Here is a 27,723-nt window from a genome sequence, read left to right on the forward strand (position 1 = left end):
GTCCTGGAATTCTTGAGCTTTCTCCAAAGTGTCTATCTGGTTATTAACAATCCTTCTGGGAGAAGCCATCGGAACTGGATTCTGTGTCTGTTTAATTGTGAGGAGAGGAAGTTGTATTTCCTTCTCTTCTCTCTGACTCTCCGGGGAATCTGCTTTAAAATGAGGATTTCTTTACCCTTATACGTTAGTGAGTCCCCTCTTATTGTGTTTAGAATGTCCTCTCTTAGTTGTCTTCTCAACACCTTCACATGTATCTCCCTCGGAAGTCGATGGCATCTCGCGAAGCTTGTATTGATTCTATAGACTTCGTCCAGTTCGTTAATGACCTCATTTTTCGGCCTATCAAGGACTAGTCCCAGAATTTCTCCAATCAGCTCCCGGAGGTCTTCGTCTCTTGCTTCCTCCACGTTTTGTAGTCTCAGATAGTATGCTGATCGCTCTAATTCCAGGTGGAGGATGGCCTCCTCCAGGTTTGAATTTATAGATTCCAGTTAATCCTCTACTCTGTCTATCCTTTTTTCTGCTACTCCCGTTCTCTCCTTAACATTTTGAATTTCCTGTTCATTTTTTGACAGTGCTGCTTGTATCGCCCCTATACGCTCCTCAATCTTTCCCATATTATTCTTAACTTCATGCATTTCATTCATTCATCCAGACCTTTGGTGACATTTTCGCTCATCTTCAGTATTGCCTCCTGTAAAGAGTCCATTGTTACCTCCTGGCCGTGTGGAGTTGGGGCTGTCTTGTCTCCCATTTGCCTGCCCTCAGGCGACTTTTCCCTCACCGGGGTAGATAAAGGCGTTTGCTTTTTACTCCCTTTGGTTAAAGTTACTGTTCTCGTTGCCATTTACGTTAATTCAGTTCTCCCCCTTTAAGCTGTAAATTTGGTACCTTCTGGTTACCGCTTGAGTAATTATACAGTGCCCAGAGGACATGCAAGGTAGTTAAACTAGAGCAGGGCTATACAACCTAGGATCAATTAATTCTGCAATATCTGGGAGGCGTTTACTAGCTAGGGGGAAGATGTTTCAGCGTGAAGAGGCAGGAGACGGGAGAGGCCAGAGTTTCTGAAAGTATTTTAGAGCTCACCCATCAATCACTTTCTGTTGTCAGTGTAGTGTTGTCCTTCTGTTGTCTCTGGCTGTAATATGACACCGCACTCTCAAAGTTTTAGGGCTGGTACAAACCCTCGCGGCTTATAGACTTTTTCCCCTTTTTCCCACGAAGGGGGCAGATCCAACTGACTGTCTTTCTCTCCTCCGTCTCGTCCTCCGTTAATCCTCCCAATTTAAATGATTTAAATAATCCAGAGTCTCGGTCTTTCTCTATCCGCTCCGTCACTCGGCTCTCTCCAATCTTTCCTGTTCGTCTTTACTAGCCGCTTCAACCAAATGCGCCCACACACGTATCTGTACTTATTGCAGTTAAGTTGTTTATCCCTTCAGATTTAGGCTTTTAAATCAAGATCTTACATTTGCCATCATTCAATCCGCAACGTTCCCTGCAGCTGTCTCTCCCTTCCTTATTGAAGTCTGGCAGTCACATCTTCTGGTCGGCCATTAATCAGCCGACCTCTTTTGCACGCACTCTGAGGGAGCTTCTCGCTTCGTGGGGGGAGATCGCCTTTCTCCCTCCACTGCTCTGACGCTTCCCCTCTCCACAGGTCCTCGCAACTCGAAGGGACCTTGCCTATTACGGCCACGCTCGTGCAAAGATCGGGCGAACCGAACAGAGGCTCTATCGGCAGCCTGCTCCGGCGCAACGCCAAACCGGAAGTCATCACTGCAAATTTGAAATAGGATACACTAAATTCAAAAATTCAAAAATTCAAAATTCAAATTTAATGAATTTATATGCCACCCAATCCTGAAGGACTCCCGGCAGCTTACAGAAATAAAACATTAAAACAATAAAAATTAAAAATAGAGAAGAAAAACAGATTTAAAAAAATCACTTCATGCACTCAATCTAGGTGGGGCATGAGGTCAACATTCATGAGGTCAACAGCCCCAGGCCTGCCGGAATAGCCAGGTTTTAGTGGCCTTTCGGAAGGCCGAGAGAGTGGGAAGGGTCCGGATCTCTGGGGTAGATCGTTCCATAGGGTCGGAGCAGCTACAGAGAAGGCCCTCCCCCGGGGAGTCGCCAGACGACATTGTCTGGTCAACGGCACCTGGAGAAGGCCCATCCTGTGTGATCTTATAGGCCGTTGGGAGGTATGTGGCAGAAGACGGTCTCGCAGATATCCGGGTCCTAGGCAATGTAGGGCTTTAAAGGTGATAACCAGCACCTTGAAGCGCATTCGGAGACCAATAGGGAGCCAGTGCAGCTTGCGGAGGATAGGTGTAATGTGGGTGTATCTCGGTACACCCAATATCGCTCGTGCGGCTGCATTCTGGACCAGTTGTAGTCTCCAAACACTTTTCAGGGGCAGCCCAATGTAGAGCGCATTGCAGTAGTCAAGTCTTGAGGTGACGAGGGCGTGAGTGACCATTTGAAGTGCCTCCCGGTCCAGGTAGGGTCGTAACTGGTGCACCAGGTGAACCTGGGCAAAAGCCCCCCTGGTCACAGCTGACAAATGATGTTCTAGTGTCAGCTGCGGGTCCAGGAGGACACCCAAGTTGCGGACCCTCTCTGAGGGGTATAATGTTTCACTCCCCAGGCTTAGAGATGGAATATCTGGACTGTTCTTGGGGGGCAACATCCATAGCCACTCGGTCTTGTCAGGATTGAGTGCAAGCTTGTTCACTCCCATACAGGCCCTGACAGCTTCCAGGCACTGGCACATCACTTCCACCGCTACACTGAGTTGGCACGGGGCGGATAGATACAGCTGGGTATAATCCGCATATTGATGGTAATCCCGGGCCGGCGAATGATCTCGCCCAGTGGCTTCATGTAGATATTAAATAGGAGGGAGGACAAGACCGAGCCCTGTGGCACCCCATATTTAAGGAGCCTAGGTGTTGACCTCTGTCCTCCAACTAACACCGACTGCGACCTGCCCGAGAGGTAAGAGGAGAACCACTGTAAAATGGTGCCTCCCACTCCCACCTCTTCCAGGCATCGCAGAAGGATACCATGGTCGATGGTATCAAAGGCTACTGAGAGGTCAAGGAGCACCAGGATAGAGGAATGCCCTCTATTCCTGGCCCACCAGAGATCATCAGTCAGCACGACCAAATTCCTGGCCCACCAGAGATCATCAGTCAGCACGACCAGCACGACTGCATTTCAGTGCAATAGCCAGGCCTGAAACCAGACTGAAAGGGATCTAGATAATCTGCTTCATCCAAGGTCCGTCGGAGTTGAAAGGCCACCACCTTCTCAAAACCTTCCCTAAAAAAGGGAGGTTGGAGACTGGATGATAGTTTTTGAGGATAGCTGGGTCCAGAGAAAGCTTCTTAAGGAGGGGTCTTACCACTGCTTCCTTCAAAGTTGGGGGAAAGAACCCTCCTGCAGAGAGGTGTTCGCGATCCTCTGGAGCCAACCTCGTGTTACCTCCCTGCTGGTCGAGACCAACCAGGAGGGACACAGGTCCAGCAAACAGGTGGAGGCACTCATCGCTCCCATGGCCTTGTCCACTTCCTCAGGGGTGACAAGCTGGAAATCTGATCAAGGCCCTCCCTCAGCATCTCCGCTGGTACTAATATTGAAATATTATAAGGCAGTCAGAAATAAATGTAATGCATTACATTAAAGAAAAAAATATGTGGGAATAATGCTGCATTGTTAAAATGCAGTGATGTGCGGTGAGGTTCACGGCCGGTGAGGCAAGCAGGCAAAAGCCGCCCTATGTCTGCCAGCGTGTCCCGCTCTATGGCTGCTGCGTCCGCCATAGAGCGGGATGACGGCCATAGAGCGGGACGTGTCAGGGCTTTGGGGGTGGCTTTCCTTTATGCTTTTATGTAAAAAAAAAACCAAACCAGACGTGCGCTCGAGAGAGGCGGGGGGGGGGCAACCAAGGGGTTGACAAGGCACTGATTTTGGCGTGCCCTTGCCACCTCGCTTAGAACTACCCACCAGAAATGAAGCAGTCTTGCGGCCCCCAGCGGCCCCTTTGCTCGCGGAGTGCAACAGCCCTCCCTTTGACTCGCTGTTTCTTTGCGCCCCGCCTGCCTGCCTGCTGGCACTGACGCTCCAGGCATCTTCTTCACTGGGCAAGCCCTCCACAGGGCAAAGGGATGTGACCGGGCAAGGAGGAGTCGGGGGGGCAGACAAATTCCATGCCCGCCTCTTTCTTCCAGCAGCACCGAGAGTCGCTGGTAGCAAAGAGCTTGGCGTCGTCGCCCGGCTGGAGGGGAGGGCGTGGGGTGCAGGAGACCAGCCTCCGGGAAGCTCACCTCTCTGGATGGCCCTGTAAGCCCCACAACCCTCCTCTGGCTCTCTCCATCCCATCTGCCAGAACTTCTCCCATGAGGCGAGCGCTCCGCTCCAGACTGGGCACTGCTGTGGCACTTGTCCTGACAGCCTGTGCCTCTCTCTGCCAGCCCACCTAGCCCATTCCGCCCCCAGCACAGAGAGCTCCAGCGGGCTGGACATGGGTGCGAGAGGCTTGGCAAAAGAAAGAAAGCGCCAGCCTACCAGCAGAGGTGGGTAAAAGACTGCCTCTGCTGGTGAGCTATCCCTCTCTTCTCAAACAAGCTGCCCTCCCTGCCTCTGCCCCTTCCCTCTCTTCTCAAACAAAAAAAGAAACACACGCACACACCCACAGCCACACACAAATTACTCACAATAAAAAATTACTTACAAATTAAATTACAATAATTTTGAATTCCTCCCCTCTGCCCCCTCCCTCAGACCCACATACCTGGCTTTTCCAGCTGTGTCAGAGGAGTTCAACTCTCCTCTTGTCCACCCACCATGATAAAAATGTAAAAAATTAAATAAAAAGGCAACTTAGGCACGATTTGCTGCTGCCAGATCAGGAGGCAGAGAACCACGTGCCTCCTTTGCACAAGGAATTTTTCGCCTTTTAACCCTTGCTTAACTCTGAGCAAGGGTTAAAAAGCGAAAAATTCCTTATGCAAAGGAGGCCCGTAGTTCTCTCGCCTCCCCCTGTAGTTAGCACTAAGCAGAGTCATTCTGGCAGCAACTACCTTAGCCTTTTTCCTTTTAATTTAATTTTCTTTTCCTCATGACACTGGTGAGGCCCCGCCTCCCCCGCCTCCCCTGACTGCACGTCCCTGTTAAAATGTATCAGTAAAAATGATTCAGACTGAAAATGTTATAGTTGGCTGTTTTGTGCAAATAGGGATTGCACTGCAGAAAATGGTTATGAAGAAATTTGAACTAGCATTATATATTGCATGTACTTAGCAGATATTTGGGAAATTTGAGAAAAGATGTTGAAATAACTAAGGATGTTCAAAGTTTCAGTAGAAGTGAGATTCAGTCAAACCTTAGAATCAAATTGGATTTCTAAAATAAATGTACAAAATGCTTCAAAATATCTAAGTTTAACATCTAGCCTTTAAACTGGTTTGAATTGACTCAACAATTCAAATGAATCTCTCTTGGAGTTTTTAGTTTAGTAGAATCTGATCTATGGTTGCAACTTTCCTTCCCTATATGGGTAAATCAGAGGTGAAAATGAGAATTGTCATGAGTTGTTAAATATTCAGTACTGCCATGAGACTAGGTCAATGAGTTTCATCAATTTTGCAGCCTGTCTATCACAGCACTGCCAAAGTAAGAGGAGTTGCTACTGTAGGTTTGTGTCTGTGCAATGACCTTTGGATTGCACTCTTCTGAAAAAAAACCTATGTTGAATATGCTTGTTGCTATATGTTAGTATGTTGTTTTAAATGCATATAGTTGGGTTTACAAATTTGCCTTTATTGAACTGGATATTAAATTGAAATGTTTGTAATTCAGTATCATAACTTGATAAATCATGATAAATATAATAGTGATGGTGATGAAGATGACAATGATCTAATATACAAAAAAAACTACAATTAAATCACACATTCATTGTATAAGAATCTTGTTAGCAAATCATATTGTACATATTGATTAAGTATGTATTCAAACATTTGCAGTAAGTGCATGGTCTTTTTACACACACCACAAGAGGATGCATGAACTCATGCTGAGCACAGAGGAATGAAAACTTAAACAACATTTTAATTCCACATTGAGGAACATGTGTCTCATATAATTAGCAATGGTAGTTCTGGTGTCATGGAACCAAGTAATATGTTCCATAGTAATATAGGGTAATATGCTTCTAAGTAATGTAGAGATCACAGTAATTGTGTTATAGTCAATTTATTAATACTCAAAGAGATATTCTTATTAAACAAAAATGAAAAAGACAGGAGGTCAATAAAGGCAAAATCTGATTTAATTTTAGTGGGTTTTTTTTCCAATTCACATGGCTAGAATTTTGAAAAGAATATAATTATTATTTAGTGAATAAATTTCTCTTTGACCTGATCCTAGAATGCAGTTTATAGATGTTGATCAAAGACACCGTTTCAGTTTAATACCAGTTCTGTTCACTCATTAATCATGCTGGAAGAGATCCAGTTGTTTTCTGAGTTTTTGGTTCCCAGAATCTTATTACATGGATCAGAGATCGTTCTTCTACCAAGCAAAATAAAGTGTCTGAACTATTTATTCTTTATAAGGAGCTTCTACAGGAAAACTTTTCTTGTTGAAGGAGAGAGATTTATTTAAAATCTGCCCTATTATGTGAACCTCTCAGCATGCCTATAAGAACCAGTGGCTACAAGCATTTTTTCAGAGTTGGAAATGGCTGCAGTAAAAGGTAGGATATGAAAGTCATACAGAATGTGCACATCCCTCAAAACCTACCACAATTTAATATAAGGAGAAAGTTGTGATATTTTTTTGTTTGTGCAAAATAGTTTGTATATTTTACCTTCCATTAATTTCATCAGTGATCAACCACCTTCCATTTTAATTAGCATAATCTCATCAAGTATTGAATTCAACCATAATGACCTTGTAAATCAGGAGAAAATTTGCACATCCTAACCAGCTTCAATAGGTATAGTAAAATCAGGGTCTTAATTAAATTCTCTTATTGCAGGAACAGCCAAAGGACAAGCAGGCAAAAATTCTGTAGGTTAAATGGGCCAAAACTTTATTATAAGGCTTAGGGTGAATAAAATTACCAGTGAAGAAATCAAATGCTTAATGAACATATAATTCAAAGCCTGCCCTGAATACAAAGTCGGCTGCCTATAATGGTGGATTTTACACTAACAGTCCGGGAGTGTTCCATTTATTTCACCAGAAACAGGGAATTTAAATTGTGGGTGTTATTTAATCCATCAAAAGTGACTAAACCATCCCCCTATATATGATGTCACTATCATCCATTTTAACAGGCTATTCCTTCTCCATACTAACTCCAAATGTTCTAGAAAGATTGATTTATGGTATTATGATACCAATTTAAAGCTTCAGGCACTATTACAGAGGTTACCAGCTTCTGTATTCTTTTTCTTAAAGTACTTTTGATTAGATTTGTTTTAAATTTATGCCGTAATTTCTTGTCATGTTCATGTAGAAACCACTAGAGGATTGTTTTATAATGCCTAATATGGTTAAGCCAACAAAACTCACAAGATCTCCATACTCTTCCCTAAGCATCTGAACCATTCAGAAAATTGATCTCATTTTACTTTATCATTTCATTCATCCTGGTATCAAAAATACCCAAAGGTTATGTAAATATCTTGCAATTTGGATACTATCAGACAAAATAAAAGATTAAATCAGTATTTCTGGAAGGTGAAGGTGAATGAACTGCTATGAATCATATTCATACTCTTCAACCTCTAGAATGGTGGTACAAATGCAGTCTCTGTTAAAAAAAAATCCTATCTGAGTGGAGCATTTCTGGGAATGTACTCTAAAACTGGGCTCCAACAAGAGAAAAAAATAAAATAGATTAAATTTGTTACATACAATTGAATCATAATATTGTTAATACCATCAATATTACCCCCAATGTATTTAATAATACCCCCAATTTAGCTAAAAATTGCTTTCATGGGAGTGAGGGAATCACAAGGAGTCCTCCTGTTTTTCAATTAAGTCCTTATAATAGGCATTATGCATTCTAGATTTAGAGCCAAATTACGTTCCGAAAATATTCTTCACAGTAATTAATAGGCATAGATTTTTGAACATATTTGCTATTAGAAATGGCAACCTTGCACCCTAAGTTTGATTTATGATCTATGACCTATCACTTTGTTGTTTGTATGTACACCGAGAGTATATGCATTGGAGACAAAGTCCTTGTGTGTCCAATCACAATTAGTCAATAAAGAGTTCTATTGTGTTCTGTTTTCTTATGTTCTAAACATCTGTAGAAAAACAGCAGCCCATGATGACATGTTATGCAAGTATGAAGGCAGGGAGTCATATTGTGATGGTGCAATACTCATTCATTATTATTTCACCATAGATATTTGTAACAGATACTTGCTTTCTGTATGCATCCGCCAGTGATCTTTTCTCTGCATTGGAAAGAGTTTTGGGCATCTCATTGCAACTCACTAACTGGCTGGATGAAGGCTGAATGAGATTCTGCTGCTGTAAGAAAGGCAAACATAATGGTATGAGGAGCTGCTCTCATCTCAAGTAGAAGATCATACTAGCCAAAAAATCTATATATTTTTAACATCCCTTGGAAAAATACAGATAGAAAATAAGGATGGGTTATGGAAAGAAGGAATCTTTAATATAACCATAGAGAGACAGGGAAAAATACAAATATAAGTACATTTATGTTTTGCCCTGTCTCTCTAAGATTACATCAAAGTTTCCTTAACTGCTCTTAAGAATGCCTCTTCTTTACTAATCCTTAATTATATATTTTCTACTTTTTCCTGTATTTCTTTCCACTTTTATATTTCTTTTCTCGATTTCTCTTTTCTTTAAATCAAAATTTGTATTGTTTTTACTCTGTGGAAAAACTTCTTTAATAACAATTGATACAATATGAAAAATATAATGAAAATGCAGCTCTAGGCAAAAGGCCCTCAGTTTCTTTTTACTGGAAGTCAGAGCCTTGCAGGGTGAGTCCTTGGAAACAAAATATTTCTCAGAGTATATACTTTTTTCCAAAACTAAAACTGAATTGAACATATCACTTTGCTATTCAGGGATAATATAGTCAAGTGTTTTAATTAAAGAAAAGATGGAGAGAATCACATCTTTAGGCCTTGGAAATAAAACTAAAAGGTAAATATTGCCACTAAATCTGTTTGTGTTTTCATGATTATCACTAATGTTTAATAATAATATATTAAACAAGATGTAATAATAATATTTATCAATAAGTGGAAAAATGCAGTCATCTTTTAACTTTTCAGTCGCAGAAAATAATAGTCCATTTGCAATACTTCTTGTTCTAACTCTGAATTCTAAGTCTTTCAAGAAAAAGTAATATTTCACTTCACTTTCACTATTGTTAAAAAGCTACAAACAAAGCTCTTGACTTAAGGAAAAATTATTACTCGGACTCATAGACATCTAACCCCTCTGCTAGACTTATTTTGTTTCTGTTAGTTGCAATATTCTAATTGTCAGATAAAAGTGACTAGAGTATTATCTGTCTTACCGTAATAAGCAGTTTGGACATAAGAAACCAGACAGGTAAAAGTTCAGATTTTCATAGAGCCATATCCAATTTCTCTAGATTGTGCTAAAGCAGATGTAAAGTGAGATTTGGACATTAAGTGTGAAACCTACTGGGGCAGGCTGGACAGCCTCTTAGATCCCCTTTACTTCTATATTAAAAGCCACATAGACAAGAGTTGGAACTCATCCGGGACTTAATTTTAGACGAGAGGGCAGACCTGGCATGTATTACTGAAACCTGGCTGGGCCCAGAGGGAGGAGTCCCCCTCGTAGAGATGTGCCCAGAGGGTTTTCAGGTGCTCCATCAGCCGAGAGCCCAGGGAAGGGGTGGAGGTGTGGCTATTGTTATCCGAGAGTCTCTAGTACCTTGTAGGATCCCTGCTCCGGAGCTTGTCGGGTGTGAGTCCCTGCTGGTGAAGTTGGACCTCAAGGGTCAAGTGGGTTTGCTGTTAATGTACCTGCCTCCCAACAGCATTGCAGCAGCCCTCCTCTCGCTCCTCGAGTCGGTAGCCGAGCTGGCGATTGAGTTCCCCAGGCTTATGGTTCTGGGGGATTTCAATTTGCCTTCACTCGGTGAACACTCTGATGGAGCGCAGGAGTTCATGGCTTCCATGACAGCCATGGGCTTGACCCAGGTAATTCGGGGCCCAACCCACTCAGCGGGTCACACACTCAACCTCGTATTTCTCTCGGAGCAGTGGACTTGTGATCTTGGTCTGAGGGGTAGTGAGATCATACCCCTGTCATGGTCAGACCACTACCTACTGAGGCTTGACTTTCGGAGACCAAACCTCCACTGTAGGGAGGAGGAACCGACCAAGTGGTTCCGCCCCAGGCGACTTATGGACCCCTTGAGGTTCCAGACGGAGCTTGGGGTTATTCCTGATACTCTCACCCACAGTCCGGTGGAGACTCTGGTTGCTGCCTGGAACTCGGCAGCGTCGGAGTCTCTTGACCGGATTGCGCCACTACGGCCGCTCCGAGGCAGTGGATCCAGGAGGCCTCCTTGGTTCACCGAGGAACTCCGGGAGAGGAAGCGCCGGAAGAGACGCCTAGAGCACCTATGGAGATCCAACAAATCCGAATCGAGCTGAGCACTTTTAACATCGTGCATCAAGGATTACATCAGGGCAATTAGGACAGCAAAAAGAGCTTATATTGCCACCTTGATTGCCTCCGTTGAGTCACGCCCAGCCGCCCTGTTTAGGATAACCCGTTCCCTCCTAAATAGGAGGGATACGGGGGATCCCCTGCAGGGTAGGGCTGAGGACTACATCCAGTTTTTAGCGGACAAAGTTGCTCGGTTTCGGTCGGAGTTGGACTCCGATTCTGCAGATCCAGCCGAGGCACAAGGGGATAATCTGGTAGACCACCCCTGGGTTGAGTTTCAGGATGTTGCCCCTGGGGACGTGGACAAGGCCATGAGAGCTGTGAGTGCCTCCACATGTGTACTGGACCCGTGCCCCTCCTGGCTGGTTGCTAACAGCAGGGAGGTGACACGGGGCTGGATCCAGGCGGTTGTTACCGCCTCCCTTTGGGAGGGGGTCTTTCCCCCCACACTTAAAGAGGTGGTGGTGAGACCCCTCCTGAAGAAACCATCCTTGGATCCAGCCATCCTTAACAATTACCGTCCAGTCTCCAACCTCCCCTTTGTGGGGAAGGTTGTTGAGAAGGTGGTGGCCTTTCAGCTCCAGCGGTCCTTGGAGGAAGCTAGCTATCTCGACCCATTCCAGTCCGGCTTCAGGCCTGGCTACAGCACAGAAACCGCTTTGGTCGCATTGACCGATGACCTCTGGAGAGCCAGGGATGGAGGCTTCGCCTCCATCCTGGTTCTCCTTGACCTCTCAGCGGCTTTCGATACCATCGACCATGGTATCCTTCTGCGACGACTGCGGGAGGTGGGGGTGGGAGGCACTGTTTTGCAGTGGTTCTCCTCTTACCTCTCGGACAGGTCGCAGTCAGTGTTAGTTGGAGGGCAGAGATCGACCCCTAGGCCCCTAACATATGGGGTGCCGCAGGGTTCGGTCTTGTCCCCCCTACTTTTCAACATCTACATGAAACCGCTGGGCGAGATCATTCGGCGGCACGGGATAAAATACCACCAGTATGCGGACGATACCCAGTTGTATCTGTCCGCCCCGTGCCAACTCAATGAAGCGGTGGACGTGATGAACCAGGGACTGGATGAGGGCTAACAAACTCATGCTCAACCCAGATAAGACCGAGTGGCTGTTGTGTTTCCCTCCCACCAATTCGGCACATATTCCACCTCTCAGGCTGGGGGGTCAAACACTATACCCCTCAGACAGGGTCCGCAACTTGGGAGTCCTCCTGGATCCACAGCTGACTTTTGAACACCATCTGTCAGCTGTGACCAGGGGGGCATTTGCCCAGGTTCGCCTGGTGCACCAGTTGCGCCCCTACCTGAACCGGGAGGCTCTCACAACAGTCACTCAGGCCCTTGTGACCTCTAGGCTGGAGTACTGCAATGTGCTCTACATGGGGCTGCCCTTGAAGAGTATTCGGCAACTTCAGCTAGTCCAGAATGCGGCCGCGCGAGCGATTGTGGGTGCACCTCGCTTCACCCACATAACACCTATCCTCCGCGAGCTACACTGGCTACCTGTCGATCTCCGGGTGCGCTTCAAGGTGCTACTTGTCACCCATAAAGCCCTACATGGTAGTGGATCTGGGTACTTGGGAGACCGCCTACTGCCAATTACCTCCACGCGACCTATTAGATCTCATCGATTAGGCCTCCTCCGAGTTCCATCTGCCGGTCAATGCCGACTGGCAACTACGCGGAGGAGAGCCTTCTCGGTGGTAGCTCCGACCCTATGGAACGATCTCCCCGTGGAGATTCGTACCCTCACCACCCTCCAGACCTTCCGCACAGCCCTTAGAATCTGGCTATCCCGTCAGGCCTGGGGCTAAGACTGTAACCCGCCCGAATGGTATGAATGTTGTGTTTTTTTTTAAATTATGTATTGTCTTATATGTTAAAAGTTTGTCTCCCCCCCTCCCTCTTTGGTTGTGAGCCGCCCTGAGTCCCCCCAGGGAAAAGGGCGGCATACAAATAAACTTCAAATCAAATCAAATCAAACTTGCAATAGAAACAGGAAGCCTGTGCCTAACCACAAGATGTCAAAATCTATGTCAAAAGTCCAAGGTTCAATTAAAGTTCATTAATGACACGTACCCCATAAACAAAAGGAGAGGTAAGACCCCATATCCTTATAAGGCTTTCTCCTCAAGGTAACCACTAAGAAATGTGTTAAGTATTTCCATGTTGCAATGCTTTTGAGAATGTATAATGCGTGCTTCGATAATTAAGGTTGTTCAGCACTTGCAATGCTAGCCATGGGCTAGTTTTCTGAACCTGGCTGCCAAATAAACTTTTCCTGTATCCTGAGAAGTCTAACACCTGTCATTTTCTACAACAGTGCATTGTTTGGATAGCCTCTTGATATAAAATTCAGAGAAGAGCATCCAACTATGAAAAAGATCATATGTACTAAAAGAAGGGCTAGAACAATTAAATGGCTACTGACTGACCTTCTATCTTATTATTATAAATCAAAATGCTGAGTACTTCAAAATTTGCATCAGAGGCTATTTCTGGAGTAGAATCATGTAGTCCACTTTCACTAGCAGGGTTGATATCCTCATAAACACTTCCTTGGCCCAGTTCCATGTTTCAGAAATATTTTTGATTCAGACATTGTCTGTTTGCCCTGTCTCATCTTCATTACCTTCAAGATGCTTATCAAAGCTCTTCTCCAAAACAAGCTCTTTTCTTCCTCTTTATATCCAGCAGCTGCTTACCATTAAGTTCAAGCCACTTACACTATTGAATTTTCCATTGCAGTGAATGGGAGAAGTGTGGCTTTCTTTTCCCAACAAAGGAAATAACATTGGCTCAATTAGTGCCATATTCTCCATGTTTAAAGTAGAGGAATGCTAATCCTACCACCACTTAGCCTGGGATTGATAAAATTCTATGATATAATCTAGCTTCATGTCTGAAGAGAGACTTAGCATTCTTCAGTTTTTCCTGGATTTAGACAGCATACAGAGTCAAGAAATCTTACCAAAAGCTATTGTTTCAGATTGTGGCTAAATTTCTCTACATTAAATTATATTTCAAACTTGTTGATGTCCTCATATTCTTAGTATCATGCAAACCACCCAGAAAACCTGTCTCCTTCTGATATGACATCTAAGGAAACAATTTCCTTGGCCTTTGGCATGACATCATAGAAAAAAACAATACAGTAGTAATAATATTGACATTAGTATTTAGAAGTAAAGGTATGAGTGTCTGCAAACAGTACTTTTATCATAAAGCATCTATAAGAACATAGATTTAAAATGAATGCAAGTAGAGAAACACTTGGATAGACATACTTTCCCCCAATTCCCATTCTCACTTTTTTTCTGAGATAAACTGATTTAGGGTGAAATATGTCCCATCTCTACCTTATGTATCCATTCCCCTCTTCCAATTTATTATATATAAATTAAAATATTAACTTTTTGCATGCAGTGCCATTGGACTTTTTTTGCAGCTATCAGTTAATTCTCTTGTCATTTCTCTTATCTCCTAGGAAAGAGACATGCATTCTCTACTTTTTCAAGCTGATGATACATTGTTGGATTTCCCTTCCCCCAGCATCACTATTTTCTTTTTGTCCCTTTCTTGAGCCTATTTGATGTAATAAATCACATCTAAAGGCAGTGATTAATAATGAGACACTTCAAAGCAAAAGGTCTTGAAAAGAAAAAAAATACAAGGAAATTGAGTAAACAGGCAGGGTTATCTGTCACCAAATGACAAAGTTCAAGTTTAAGAAGCAGCTTGTCAAATACAGCTGACTGAATGAATGAATGATAGATTAGATCTTAATAGCACTAAAAGTAAGCTATAAACCATTGCCTTCTCTGGCAACATAAAAGCTTCTCCTTTAAGCACTTGATAAAATCCAGTAAAACAAAATAAAAAATAGTTTTTGGACATCTGAGGTTTCTTTCCTTAGTTTTAAAAAACAGAAAGCATGTTGACATTTTGTATAGCTTGAGTTCTACAAAAGTTAAAGTTATATTTTCCTTTGTAAGCAAAAAAAATGGAGATCAGTCTTATAGTTTTTACCACTTGGAGACTGTTCCACACAAAATGACCTCAAGATCGCTTATCAGTTTCCAGTTCTCTGAAAATCTGTATCTATTATCTGTTTTCTGGCCTAACTGCTGCTCGTTTTCTTTCTCAATTAAATATATTTTTTATTCTGGAATATTAAAGTTACAGCCTGTATAACTTTATGAGCTAAAAGTGACTGTTCACAAGTTTTTTTCCCACAAGTAATAATTATTATATTGATATAAAATTCTCAAAGTTAAGTCAGAATATTCTTTTTTCTCTTTTCTGAAGCTATTTTATTTTGCTTTCCTTGCAGCTTTTGTTGTTGATTACAAGTTTCAGTATTATTTTATATTTTATATTTTTTATAATTTATAATTATTATTTTCAATAATTGAAAAAGTTTGAAATTCTTGCTTGAGCATATTATTTTCATCAGGTTTTCAGGAGAACTAAAGGGATCATGCATAAGGTGACCAGACTTTCAGATTGGTAAAGAGGGACACCTTTGACTGGGGCGGGGGGGGGGGGGCTTGATTAAAAATTTTATACGGAGCAACACAAATTTTCATATAACACAAAAATAGTATTGTAATTTTTTTATTTCAACATAACTACAATTTACAAATATAAATTGTAACTCTTGCCAAACATCAATATTTTGATCACGTGACCATGAGGATGCTGCAACAGTTGCTAAGTGTGAAAAATGGTCATTAGTCACTTTTTTCAATGCCATTGTAAGTTTGGTCACTATACCACCTTTCTTGCCACAGTTCTTAAGTGAATAACTGCTGTGTAACTTGCATGTGTGAGGATGACATATAGAACTTCTTGTACCTTTGCAAACTATTCTAACTGCTGAATCATACCCAAAAATTAGGTAATAGCAATACATTTTGATCCTATGTCCAGCAGGTTCTGATTGAGTAAAAAATACACACTCTTTCAAAACTATAATAAACACATCAATCTATAAATAAGATGTGAAACCATGTGGAGCAAATATGTGTTTGTTAGCATATCAATCCCCTCCTCCTTAAGTTAATACATGGATGTGGAATATAGTATGGTATAGATGTCACAAATCATGGTGGGGAAACTTTTTCTTATGGAATGCCATTGAAAAACAGGAAAGACAATAACAAAAGATATGAGATAATAGATATGAGGCGATCCATGTAAGTGGATGAGTTTGCAACATTTGTATCTTTCTATAATTAATTACCGGTAAATACATTTTTAATTTAACACTGATTTAATTTCACTGGTTCTGGATTGATATAATTCCAAGCAACATGCTTCTTGGTTTAAACCAAATGATAACTGCAATTGTGTTTAACAAAGCTTGGAGAACAGCTGATATAATTTTCTTTTCAAGAAGCAAGTATGATGATACAAACGATACATCACCAGGTTTGTTACTGTCCTTTCCCTTATTATGTAAAGATATGAGGTGGTTTGATTGGAATATTAAACTATGGAGGTGGTCTTTTTTGTACTATATTTCATCTTTTTGTACTATATTCTCCTTGTCCATGACTATTATGATTAATACCATCACTACCATTTGTGCCCAGTATCTGTGTTCCTGGATATTTATTATAATATTGGCACACTTACCATTTATTAATCCAAAGCAATTAAAATATTTCTCCGGTTTGTTTCAGAAAATTATCTTCTTTCTAGAAAAACATTATCACTGATTCTTCAAGTATTTTATGAAAAATAAATGCAGATAGGGAGGTTATTCCTGCAACTAATAATTCATGACTCTGATCAGAAATGTTTAAACATTTTATGTCAAGTATTAATTTTCATCATAGCAATACACTACTCTAGTGGCATAAGAAAGCATAAGCATAATCACCATTGTACAAACAGAAATCTTAGCCTTCAAACCACTAATGGGCTACAGTATATAGTTTTTGTGCTGATTCAGCGGTTTGAAAATTGAACAATATTTTCAAAATTAAATCACCCTGTGTTTCAGCAGTTTAGAAAAGGAGGAAGAAAAATTTTAAGCAGGGCCCAAAGTACTACCTCAATTTGAGGGAATACATTTTCCAGGAAAGAAGTCTATGTGCCAAATATTGCAAATTAAAAAAAGGTTATGTGACCATCGTCAAAGAAGTACTGAGTATGTATACTTTATTTTCATAAGAAATTAATTTACTTCTTTTTCAATCATAGGAGTGAGGGCTATGATAATCTCCCATTCCCAAAACAAGGTTTATAATGGCAAAGAAAAGAGCAAATACCTCTTTTATATAATACTGTTTCCAGGAGAAATCAATCAAACAACTAAGTAACAAATTTTAACAAGTAAAAGTTTACTTGCCAAATAAGATATGTTTCAAGTGGATTGCCAATATCAACTGTTTCCAGCAGCAAGTTTTGTTTTCCAATGCAGGATGGCCAGTTCTGTCCCTTCCATTGTTTGGGAAAAGATTGCTTACTACCTACATTCAGATGTATTCTAAAATTTGAAACTTGGAAAGCACAAGGCACAGAATGGTACAGAAACAAGCTGCAACTAGTTCACAGAATCACAACTGTGAGTGCATCCTTTAGTTAGAATAGAAGCACATAAAACCACCTTGTATATTTTCAGACCAAAAAATGAAGATTGATCAGATTTTTTGCATCCTCAGTTCCATGTAATTTTCCTTCAGAAATCAGTACTGTTTTCTACCCTATTGTTACAAGTACATCCCCATTTAAATGAAACTGAAAAAGTTCCAGGACAGCAGAAATAATGTTCAAGAAAATGGATTTTATTTATTAAAGGAAACCAGTTTACTATGTGAGTCTCAAGTGAGAGCCATTTAAAAAAAAGAGAGTTCAGCTGATACCTACAGATATTGAAATGGAGAGCAGCAAATTCCACTAATTTAGAATCATAATTAAAATAATCCATGGAGTACTATGAATTATATGCACCATCTCATATCTGGACTTCTGAATTTGGAACGTATTTGTATGGTGTAGAGCTGCTACCATATAGAGATATTTTTAGCAGGCAATAGAATATTCCCAAAGAAAGATATATTAAAAATCCCCCAATACATATAAAACAGTTAAGAAAATTGACACAAATATTTATCACCTACTTTGATCTTGCAGTCCAAACATCTTGCAGTCCAGAGTCTTCTTCAACACCACAGTTTGAAACCCTTTGAATAACATGGGGGACGACAACCCAAGTCCAAGTGGGGGGAAAGGGAACCAGGAAGAGAAACAAATCCAACGAGGAGAAAACTAAAAGGAATGGGAAGACGGGGAAAAAATCCTTTCCTTTCTACTTCTCGGTCTTTACAGAACGCATCCTCTAACCAGAAGATTCACCAGCAATACTAAAACACGAGCTACGTTGCCCTGTTAGAACGAGACAGTTTTTAAAAACAAACACTTTCATCTTCCCGCTGTTCCACACCAACGTCATCTTCCCTTCGAACCAATAGGAGGCAGTGGAGTAGTACAGAAGCGGAGCCCAAGGGCTCACGGGTAACGTTGTTTTTCAAGGGCAGCTTTAATTACAACTGCCTTGAAGTGAACTCTATTTCCCACAAGTCGCTTCTGAATTTTTATGGGTTTTTTTGGGGGGGGGGCTTAGTGCTCCTGCAAGCAAGCTCGGGAAATATATCGCTCAGCTGATTCATAGTGTATGGCCTACTTCTCTACTCCCCTCCCCCCTCCCCTCCATCTCACCTGCTCGCCGCTTCACAGGTGAGGAGGAGCAGAAAGGCAACTGCATCCTAACTTCTGGGCGAGAGCCGGGAGGGCTGTTCCGGACTTTACCTGAAGGTTTCGCGCAGCTCCTGGGCAGCGGGTGTCCAGGCAGGAAGAGCCGGTGGGGGTGGCGGTGGCATCTTCACTGCGGAGCAGAGGCGCAGCAGCGCCAGCAACAGGGCAGCCTCCATCGAGCAGCGAGGCGAGCTGCATAAGCGAGGCTGCTCGGCCAGCCCGCCCCGCGACTCCTGTTAGTGCTTGGCAGCGTGTACCTGCCACGCAGCCTCCAGCCCCGCAGGCCGTCCTAGCGGCGCACAGCCCCTATCATCCTGCAATTCCTTGGCGGCGGCGGCGGTGGCAGCGGCGGCCACGAGACCTCCTCCTCCTCAGCCACCACCATCTTGGCTCCCCCTCCCTCCGAGCCCCCTCCCTCCGGCTTCCCTCAGGCCCCACCCTGCTCTTCCCTCGCCCTCGCACAGCGGGTCCTGGCTGCACTGCTGATGCCCTTTCGTCCACTCAAACTGGGACTTTTTTAAAACATCGCGGGACACGGGAAAAATTGTGAGGAAGCGTGACTATCCCGCCAAAAGCGGGACGTCTGGTCACCTTAACCATGCAAGACATGTGCAACTATTCTTAAGCTATGTATACATATCTATGAGTAATAACAGTTGAGATTTGGCTTTGTCTATCCATCTTTTTCTGATCCAGTATTCCCTGATACTTCTAATATCAAATGATAGGGATAAGTCAAGAAAACTGAAGTTTTCCATCATTTTAAAAGATCCCTCTAAAACCACCTAAAAACAAAATGGTCAGCCTGAACTCTCAAATCATATCCAAACTGTCCCCAGCAATGGAAAACGCATTAGCACAGTTTAGGAGCTAATCAGGAACTTCAAGAAATAGACAAGAAGGAAATTAATTAATTAAAAAAATAGTGGTTAGAGAGCCTCTTACTGTTTACAACTGAGATAAAAGACCTGTGGATCTCCAATTATTGAACTACAACCCTCATCATTCTTTGTCAATAACCACATTATGGGTGGCTTCTGGAGACTGTAATTAAGCAACCCAAAGATTTCTAATCCATTTCCTAGAATATTTAAAGTTTGTTTGTTGGTTCTAGATTTATCATCAGAAACAAATTCTTAACACTTAATCTGGTGATTACCAACTGAATATATATGGCTGTATTTTAAGTAATTTTTGTTTTGGATCCTACACACAGACAGCATTTCCAGTCAAACCAAACAAACTGGAACTCTCATCTAAGGTTAGTATCTCTGTCACCTGGCGATCTGATAATAGCATATTTTAAACAAGAATTTTGCTCTTGTCTTTTAAAAACTTAATAGATCTCTATGCTCAACTGCTCCTTGCTTGTAAGAATACAGTAAAACATGAGGGGCAGAGGAATGAATGTTAATCAAACACACGAGGGATATTTTAATATAATTAAAATGTTAATCTATACATTACTAGAACAGCAAATACAGCTATACTTTCTATGCTTCAGGGGCCCATTGTTTCTACTCTTTTGCAAAAATGGATCATTGAGCATTCAGTTCATAAACTTCATCTTTGCTTTTGAAGTCTGTATTTCATAGCTGCAGTGCAAAGGTGACCTTTTCCTCTGTATGCCCACATCTAACATTCTAGTATCAAATTTATTTCATTTTTAATACTAAAAACTAGTCATTTGCTTAGAGATGTTAATCTGTTAAAATTCTCTGCTTATTTCAAGTGACATTCCAGTTTCATTTTCCCAGCATTTACATCAGTGTTTCTCAGCCTTGGAAACTTTAATATGGATAGACTTCAACTCCCAGAATTCCCTGGTCAGCATTCTTGCTGGGGAATTCTGGGAGTTGAAGTCACTTATATGTACTTACCAAAGTCGATAAACACCATTTTACATAATGGTAAAGAAATATATTTAGAGATATAATTGAAGAAGAAAACATTTTAGTCAGGAAGCCGATAGAAAAACTGCATTTACAGTTTAATTTAGTTGACTACAGCAGGTGGTATAGTGCTCAGACAATAAAATGCAACCTATTACTTTTTGATAAATATTTCTTTGATAGATACAGCTAATGGAAGCACTTTCTCATAAACATAGGACTCAAACTGCAAAGTGCATTTAAAAAGCATATGTAAAGTTTAATCTATACCAGCGATGGTGAACCTTTTTTGGCTCACGTGCCATAAGGGGAGGAGTGCAGGGGGGCATGTGCGAGTGTGCTACACCCATAATGCAATGTGTGACACACCCCCAGTGCACATGCGTGCATGAGAGGCGTGACCCCCCATTTTTTCCAGAGGCTTTAAAGGAGCCTGGGGAGGGTGAAAACAGCCTCTGGTTTGCTCCGGACTTCTGGTTTGCTCATAGGGCCATTTTTAGTCCTCTGGAGGCTTCAGGGAAGCCTCCTGAAGATCGCTGAAGTCTCCGGAGGGCTTAAACTGACCCTACGAGCAAACTGGAAGGCCATTCCTGAACTTCCGGTTTGCCCATAGGGCCAGTTTTTTGCACTCTGGAAGCTTCAGGGAAGCTCCTGAAGCCTCCGGAGGGCTTCCGGGGGGGGGGGCAGGAGGCTCTTTTCACCCTCCCTAGGGTCCTATAAAGCCTCTGGAGCCTGGGGAGGGCAAAAAATGGTTTTAAAAAAAGCTGAAAACAGCTGGCCAGCGCATGCATGCACGCTGGCCAGCTGACAGAGCAACGCCTCACGTGCCCTGACAAATGGTTCCCCGTGCCACCTGTGGCATGCATGCCATAGGTTCGCCATCCCGGGACTATATCTTATCTGCCCTGACACATGGGGCTAACATGTCTAGCTTGAAAAAATGCAAAACCAATAGTTTTCTGAATGTCTTTCCTCTTGTAATTACTCTCTGGCATTTTAACTCTCATATAACAGCCCACTGATAGCAACACTCCAGCACTGCACACATAATCATTTCCATTATTGGCTGTTTGATTCTTCTTTATGTAAGAAGTAAGGGGATCTTCTGGGATCTTTTCCCTCCAATCACTGTCTGCTTGAATGCGTATCATTTCTATCAGTTCTGTGTTCCATTATATTTATGCTTTTAATTAATATATCTTAGGCTTCCTTTGAGGAGAAACCTCCCTAAAGCAATTTAAACATTAGAATTATGAAATTACAAAATATTCAATGAATGAGTTTCAGAAGGAACATTTGTCAATCTTTCAGCAAGTTAACCATCCGCTGTCACTCATTTAAAAACAAAATAGGTTATCCAACTCTTTAAAGTTTATTATTTTTACCCCTCAGACAGTTTTAATTAACTAGTACTTTAAGAGCCATAAATCCAGCAAACCATGGTGGAATGATAAATATAATTCAAATTTTAAGAGTATAAGGTTCCTGTCAGTGGCCAAAGTTCATGTTCCCCAAATTGGTATAAGATCTAAAATAAGCTTACTAGAATAAAAAAAGTCCTCAATCCAGAAAAATATTGAAAATATCAAAATACTTACATGTAATGCATCTTCAAGCATTCTTGACACTAACCAATTTCCTTCCAATTCAACCTATCATCTCCAAAAGTTACTCTTTTCTGAATCTAGAAATTTCTGATGTATAAATATATTACCTTACTTTTGAAAACTGAATCATCTATATCAGACAAGGGCATTGAAAAACTTATTAGTTCTTATCAATTTGCCTTCATTTGCTCAACTCCTGACAACTTATGGACCCATATGTATATTTTTTTGGCCACAATGCAAAACTGATTTGACATTGGCTTTTTTTCCCAAATGCTCTTTCAACTTCCCAACCTAATTTACAACATTGTAAGTTGTAACCAGTGGTGGGATTCAAATAATTTAACAACCGATTCTCTGCCCTAATGATTTCTTCCAAAAACCAGTTCACTAGACTGCTCAGAAACTTAACAACTGGTTCTTGCAAAGTGGTGCAAACTGGCTGAATCTCACCATTGTTGATGTAACCAACATCTTGGAAATATCTCATCAAAAAACTGCCCATTCTGATTCTGCTTGGTTCTGAACATCTGAGCTCAGATAAAAATAGCCGTCCTGTCACCTGCTAAGACTTTATCATGGGCAACATAAAAAGTATAACAACATGCTTATATCATGCTTAGCTATATGTTGTATAGTTTCTAAGAATTGAGAAGAGATATTTTATTCACTGAGATTTGTTTCCCAATGGATATTCATTAGCAAAAAGCATTTCTGCCCATACTTTTTGGCTTCTGTGCGTCAGAATTATTATAGAAGGGGAGAGATGTGAGGCAGTATGTCCAAAGTGACAATATTTGTTTGTAATATAATTTACATTTCTAATTAAATTCTAAACGTTATACTTCAACTGCCTGGAAGATGATGAACCTATTCAGGAAGTACTACTGAGTTCAATGGAGGGTTGGGGGTCATCTGGTACTTATGAATTGTATCATACCACATCCTGTTTCTCTTTGATGAGCTCCTGTGATTCAGAATTTACCCACTATGTTATCACAGTGAAGCCTCACATCTGTGAAGTAACAGGTTAACAAATCTAGGAGTAGTAACAGTTGGCAGTTGAAATTCCTAAGATTGATTACACAATTAATACAAAAAGAGAGTGAAATGAAATAAAAACAAAGTTTCTATATTCATCAACTAGATTCAGGAAGCTGGTTTTCACTTCCAGATCTCTATATTCAGTACTCTGCTGCTGAGTTTTCATACAGGAGATTATTATTTACGGAAGTTTCAAGGGCAGTTACATACTGTACCACTATATTTCTAGGTTATATTAGTATGTGCTATAAATGATCAGTACATACTGAGTATGAAGTGATAAAGAAATAAAACTCTGTAAGTGGAAGTTCTCTCTTTTTCTTTCAAACAAAGGGGATGGAGTAATAGTTTAAGCTTCTCAATTCTGCTTATAGTAGCCTCAATTTAAACTTGGTCTCTATAAATCAGGGGTGGGTTCCTCCCGGTTCGCACCGGTTCTTGCGATCCGGTTCGTCAGTGAACCCGGAAGTAATTAACTTCCGGGTTCCTAGCCCCTGTCGCTGGGTGCCTGCAGGGTTTTTCTTTTTAAAAAACACCTCTCCGGAGAGGAAGCCCTGTCAAAGCGCACCTTTCCTGCCTCGGCGGCTGCAGGGACCGCCCCGCCGCTTTATCTTCCTCCTCCTCCTCCTCCCCTTCCGCCCGCAGCAGCAGCAACGGCAGCCGAGCTGGGAAAGGGGCGCTTTAGCAGGGCTGTGGAAGCCCTGTCAAAGCGCACCTTTCCTGCCTCGGCGGCTGCAGGGACCGCCCCGCCGCTTTATCTTCCTCCTCCTCCTCCTCCCCTTCCGCCCGCAGCAGCAGCAACCGAGCTGGGAAAGGGGCGCTTTAGCAGGGCTGTGGGAGCCCTGTCAAAGCGCACCTTTCCTGCCTCGGCGGCTGCAGGGACCGCCCCACCGCTTTATCTTCCTCCTCCTCCTCCTCCCCTTCCGCCCGCAGCAGCAGCCACGGCAGCCAAGCTGGGAAAGGGGCGCTTTGGCAGGGCTGTGGGAGCCCTGTCAAAGCGCACCTTTCCTGCGTCAGCGGCTGCAGGGACCGCCCCGCCACTTTCTCTTCCTCCTCCTCCTCTTCCCCTTCTGCCATGAGCAGCAGCCACGGCAGCCGAGCTGGGAAAGGGGCGCTTTGGCAGGGCTGTGGGAGCCCTGTCAAAGTGCATCTTTCCCGCGTCAGCAGCTGCAGGGACCGCCCCGCCACTTTCTCTTCCTCCTCCTCCTCTTCCCCTTCTGCCATGAGCAGCAACAACGGCAGCCGAGCTGGGAAAGGAGCGCTTTTGCAGGGCTTCCGCCGCGTCCCCAAGGACCGCTGACCTCGCGCCTCCGTTTCTTCTTCTTCCCCAGCCTTCCCAGTTAGCTTGCTTGAAGCTCCGAGGAGGCGGGAGAAGGGTCGCAGGAGTGGAAGTGGGGGGAGGTCTTCTCGGCCAAGAAGAGCTGAGAGGCTGCCGGCCCCTTTCGCAGGAAAGTTAACTTTTCTTGGCGAAATCCTCCCCCCCCCACGTGGGTGAGTGGGCGGCTGTCCTCTTCCCATAAGCCGCCCGGAGTTACCTGTGTGTGAGGTGGGCTGCCCTATGCATTTGCGTGTGTGCGCTGGAAAGAGAGTGAAAAAGAGAGGGAGAAATAATTATATTAATTAGATAGATCAGTCTTTCTCCACCTTGGAGACTTGAAAGTGTGTGGACTTCAACTCCCAGAAAGGGAGTTGGGAGAAAGGGAGAAAGGAGGAGAGAATGAAAGGAAGATGGGGGAAAGAAGAAAGAGGTAAGGAGAGGAGGATGGAAAGGAGAGAAAGAGGGGGAGAGAGGGTAGAAAGGGGAAGAGGAAGAGCAGGAGTAGGAGAAAGGGAAGGGAAGAAGGAAGGGGAAGGAGAGGAAGAAGGAGGAAAGTAGAGAAGGGAGGGAGGGTGAAAAGAAAGAGGTAAGGAGAGGAGGATGGAAAGGAGAGAAAGAGGAGGAGAGAGGGTAGGAAGGGGATGAGGAAGAGCAGGAGTAGGAGAAAGGGAAGAAGGAAGGGAAAGGAGAGCAGGAAGGAAGAAAGTAGAGAAGGGAGGAAGGGAGAAAAGAAAGGGAAAATAAGGTGGTGTTATAACAGGAGGAAGGGATGGTAAACAAAGCAACCCAAACTGTATATTATAACCTATTAAATGAAATAATAAATGTATAAGAATGATAAATGTTAAAACACTTGTAACCAAACAACATGCTATATGTGATGATGGGTTTTTTTCTTTTTGTTTTGTTTTGTTTTTATTGTTGTGGGTATGTGTCGTCTATGTAACAAAAAAAATAAAAAAAAATATTTTTATAAAAAGGTGGAGAAACACTGAGATAGATGATAATGAGGGAGGGAGAGGGAGAGAGAGAGAGAGACCATAACTAGATAGACAGATAGGCAGGCAGATAGACGGATGGATAGAGAGAAAGAGAGAGAGATAGGTAGGCAAGCAGATAGATGGATGGAGAAAGAGAGGGGGAAAGAGGGAGAGGGATACCATAACTAGATAGGCAGGCAGATAGACAGACTGATGGATGGATGGATAGAGAGAGAGAGGATGTATATAATTAAGGTGACCAGACGTCCCTAGCAAGGTCGCGGGCTGGCAGTAACTGCTGCGACCTAGCTCCCCCCCCCCCGGTCAATGGTGTCCCTCTTTACCAATCTGAAAATCTGGTCACCTTACTTGTTTAGGTAATTCTGAGGTGGTTGATGGTTCTGTGAGTGCCTGCCCTTTATAATTTTCCACATTGCCTTGATGGTTTTTATTCCAGTGACTTTGTCTTTCCTGTTCTTAGGCTTAGGAAAAAAAAAACTGGTTTCATTGGCAGTCTTTCTTTTGGGGGGGGGGGGGATTTTTATTTTTTTGGTGTTTTCCTAGCACTGTCATAGTTTGTGGGTGTGGGTGGGTGTGTAATGTCCCACAGTTATCTATGCATTAATAATGATCTAGTAATATTAATAATATCTAGTAATTAGTAATATCTAGTAATAACATCGTCTTGGCCACTCCCACCAGGTCACATGGGTGGCAGGCCACTCCCATCCGGTCACATGGGCAGCAAGCCACTCCCATCCGGTCACATGGGTGGCAAGCCACTCCCACAAAGGAGGCCACGCCCACAGAGGTGGTTCGAACAATTTTTGAAACCCACCCCTGCTATAAATGTATATTAAATTACACTGAAAGTTAGAACAACCCGACTAAAATTTGCACATCTAGTTTTGCACTTGGATATTAAGAAGTCTTTGTTTGATCATGTCCTTCACAAATCACAGTGACACTTTAACAAAACAATTATTTCAGATCTCAGCAACATTTAGTAGCACAATCAAATCATAACACAAGTAAAAGATCTGGTGTGATAAAGCAAGAAAACAAAAACTACAGATTCCACATAGAATCTTTCTTTTTCCTCAGCTCCACAAACATTAGATACACATTTCTGAATTATTTCCTAATGAATAAGGATGAGTAATCACGTAGAGCCCAAAAATAAATAAATAAATAATCTCACCATGTATCAACAAAGTATTATGTCTAAAAATTGATGAAGGCTATTCTAAGATTTTTTTCCCTAGTAAAACTTTTTAAATGGATAAAAATTATATGACTGAATGTGCAAGACCAATTGTTGAAAATATGAATTCCTAGCAAATGTCTTAACATCTTCTTTGCTTTAATTTACTGTTTTATTCTTAGCATTAAAATTGTGTATGCACACTAAACAAGAAAAAATGATATCTAAGTGAGAAGATGCTTCTGTTATCATATCCATCTTTTCCATGTCTTTAATATCTTTGGAAAATTATTGCACATTAGTTCAGGTATTCAACATGTAAGGCTATAAGTATAATCTTATTAGAAAGTGAAGAGGTTCCCTGTTCTTAAAATATGAATTTTCCAAGCATTGATATTACAGCAATGACATTACACACTGTCTTCTATTAAAAACCGGAATTGTGAAGCTGTAAAGAGAATAAGAAAAAGCTCGTGTCCTCTGTGGTTGGCATTATTAACAAGCTCTCTTCTAAGTTTGCTCAGCCTACCATGTATTGCAATCTCCATAATTCCTCTTCCCCTGGAAAAAATGGTTGAATTGCAAAAACTCTTTTAATATATTGTGGCAAATCTCATTAATATGCTATCTTCCTTACATAACACCAAACAAGGATGTATGTAATGTACTGAATAAAGTGAACATTGAGTTTCAATAAACTGCTACTTATAAAATCATTGTCCGGCCTGCAATTATATCCCTTTTAGGATCTTTGGCCACACTCTCTTTTATTTCATTATGTTGTTTCATTAGTGTAGTAGTTGGGAGGGGGGAATAGAAAGGAGTAGAATTGTGGAATGTGTTGTTGTCATTCTTTTCTAGAAGCCCTGGTCATCTTTTGTCTCCACACCTCTGCATATGGCTGGAACCAGCTGAGTGGAGATGCCAGCGTGGAAGAAGAAGATTGGACCATGTGATGGATTTGTGGGTGTGGGGACAAGATCATGAACTTTCAACTGGGTGGGAATCTAATGTAACTTCCAGAATTGGGATTTCACAGATGTGTTAAGATGTCTGATTTATTAAATTGGAACTTTAAGGATCTTTTTGCCTTGGACTCTGATTTAACTCTACATGATGCTTGGTACGCTGACAATCATATTTTTACCCACTAGATAAAAGTTTTGGATG

At 42.1% G+C, this 27,723-nt stretch overlaps 1 long non-coding RNA gene across 1 annotated transcript in view; it reads right to left on the reverse strand.

Annotated features, from left to right (window-relative positions):
- Window positions 1-27,723, reverse strand: part of LOC148044125 (uncharacterized) — a 731,740-nt gene that overhangs the window by 283,464 nt on the left and 420,553 nt on the right. The gene's annotated exons all lie outside the window — the stretch shown is intronic.

The sequence above is a fragment of the Thamnophis sirtalis genome, unplaced genomic scaffold (genome assembly GCF_051295495.1).
Source record: "Thamnophis sirtalis isolate CommonGarterSnake01/CBP01778 unplaced genomic scaffold, rThaSir2_p1.2 scaffold_9, whole genome shotgun sequence".
Classification (NCBI taxonomy): domain Eukaryota; kingdom Metazoa; phylum Chordata; class Lepidosauria; order Squamata; family Natricidae; genus Thamnophis; species Thamnophis sirtalis.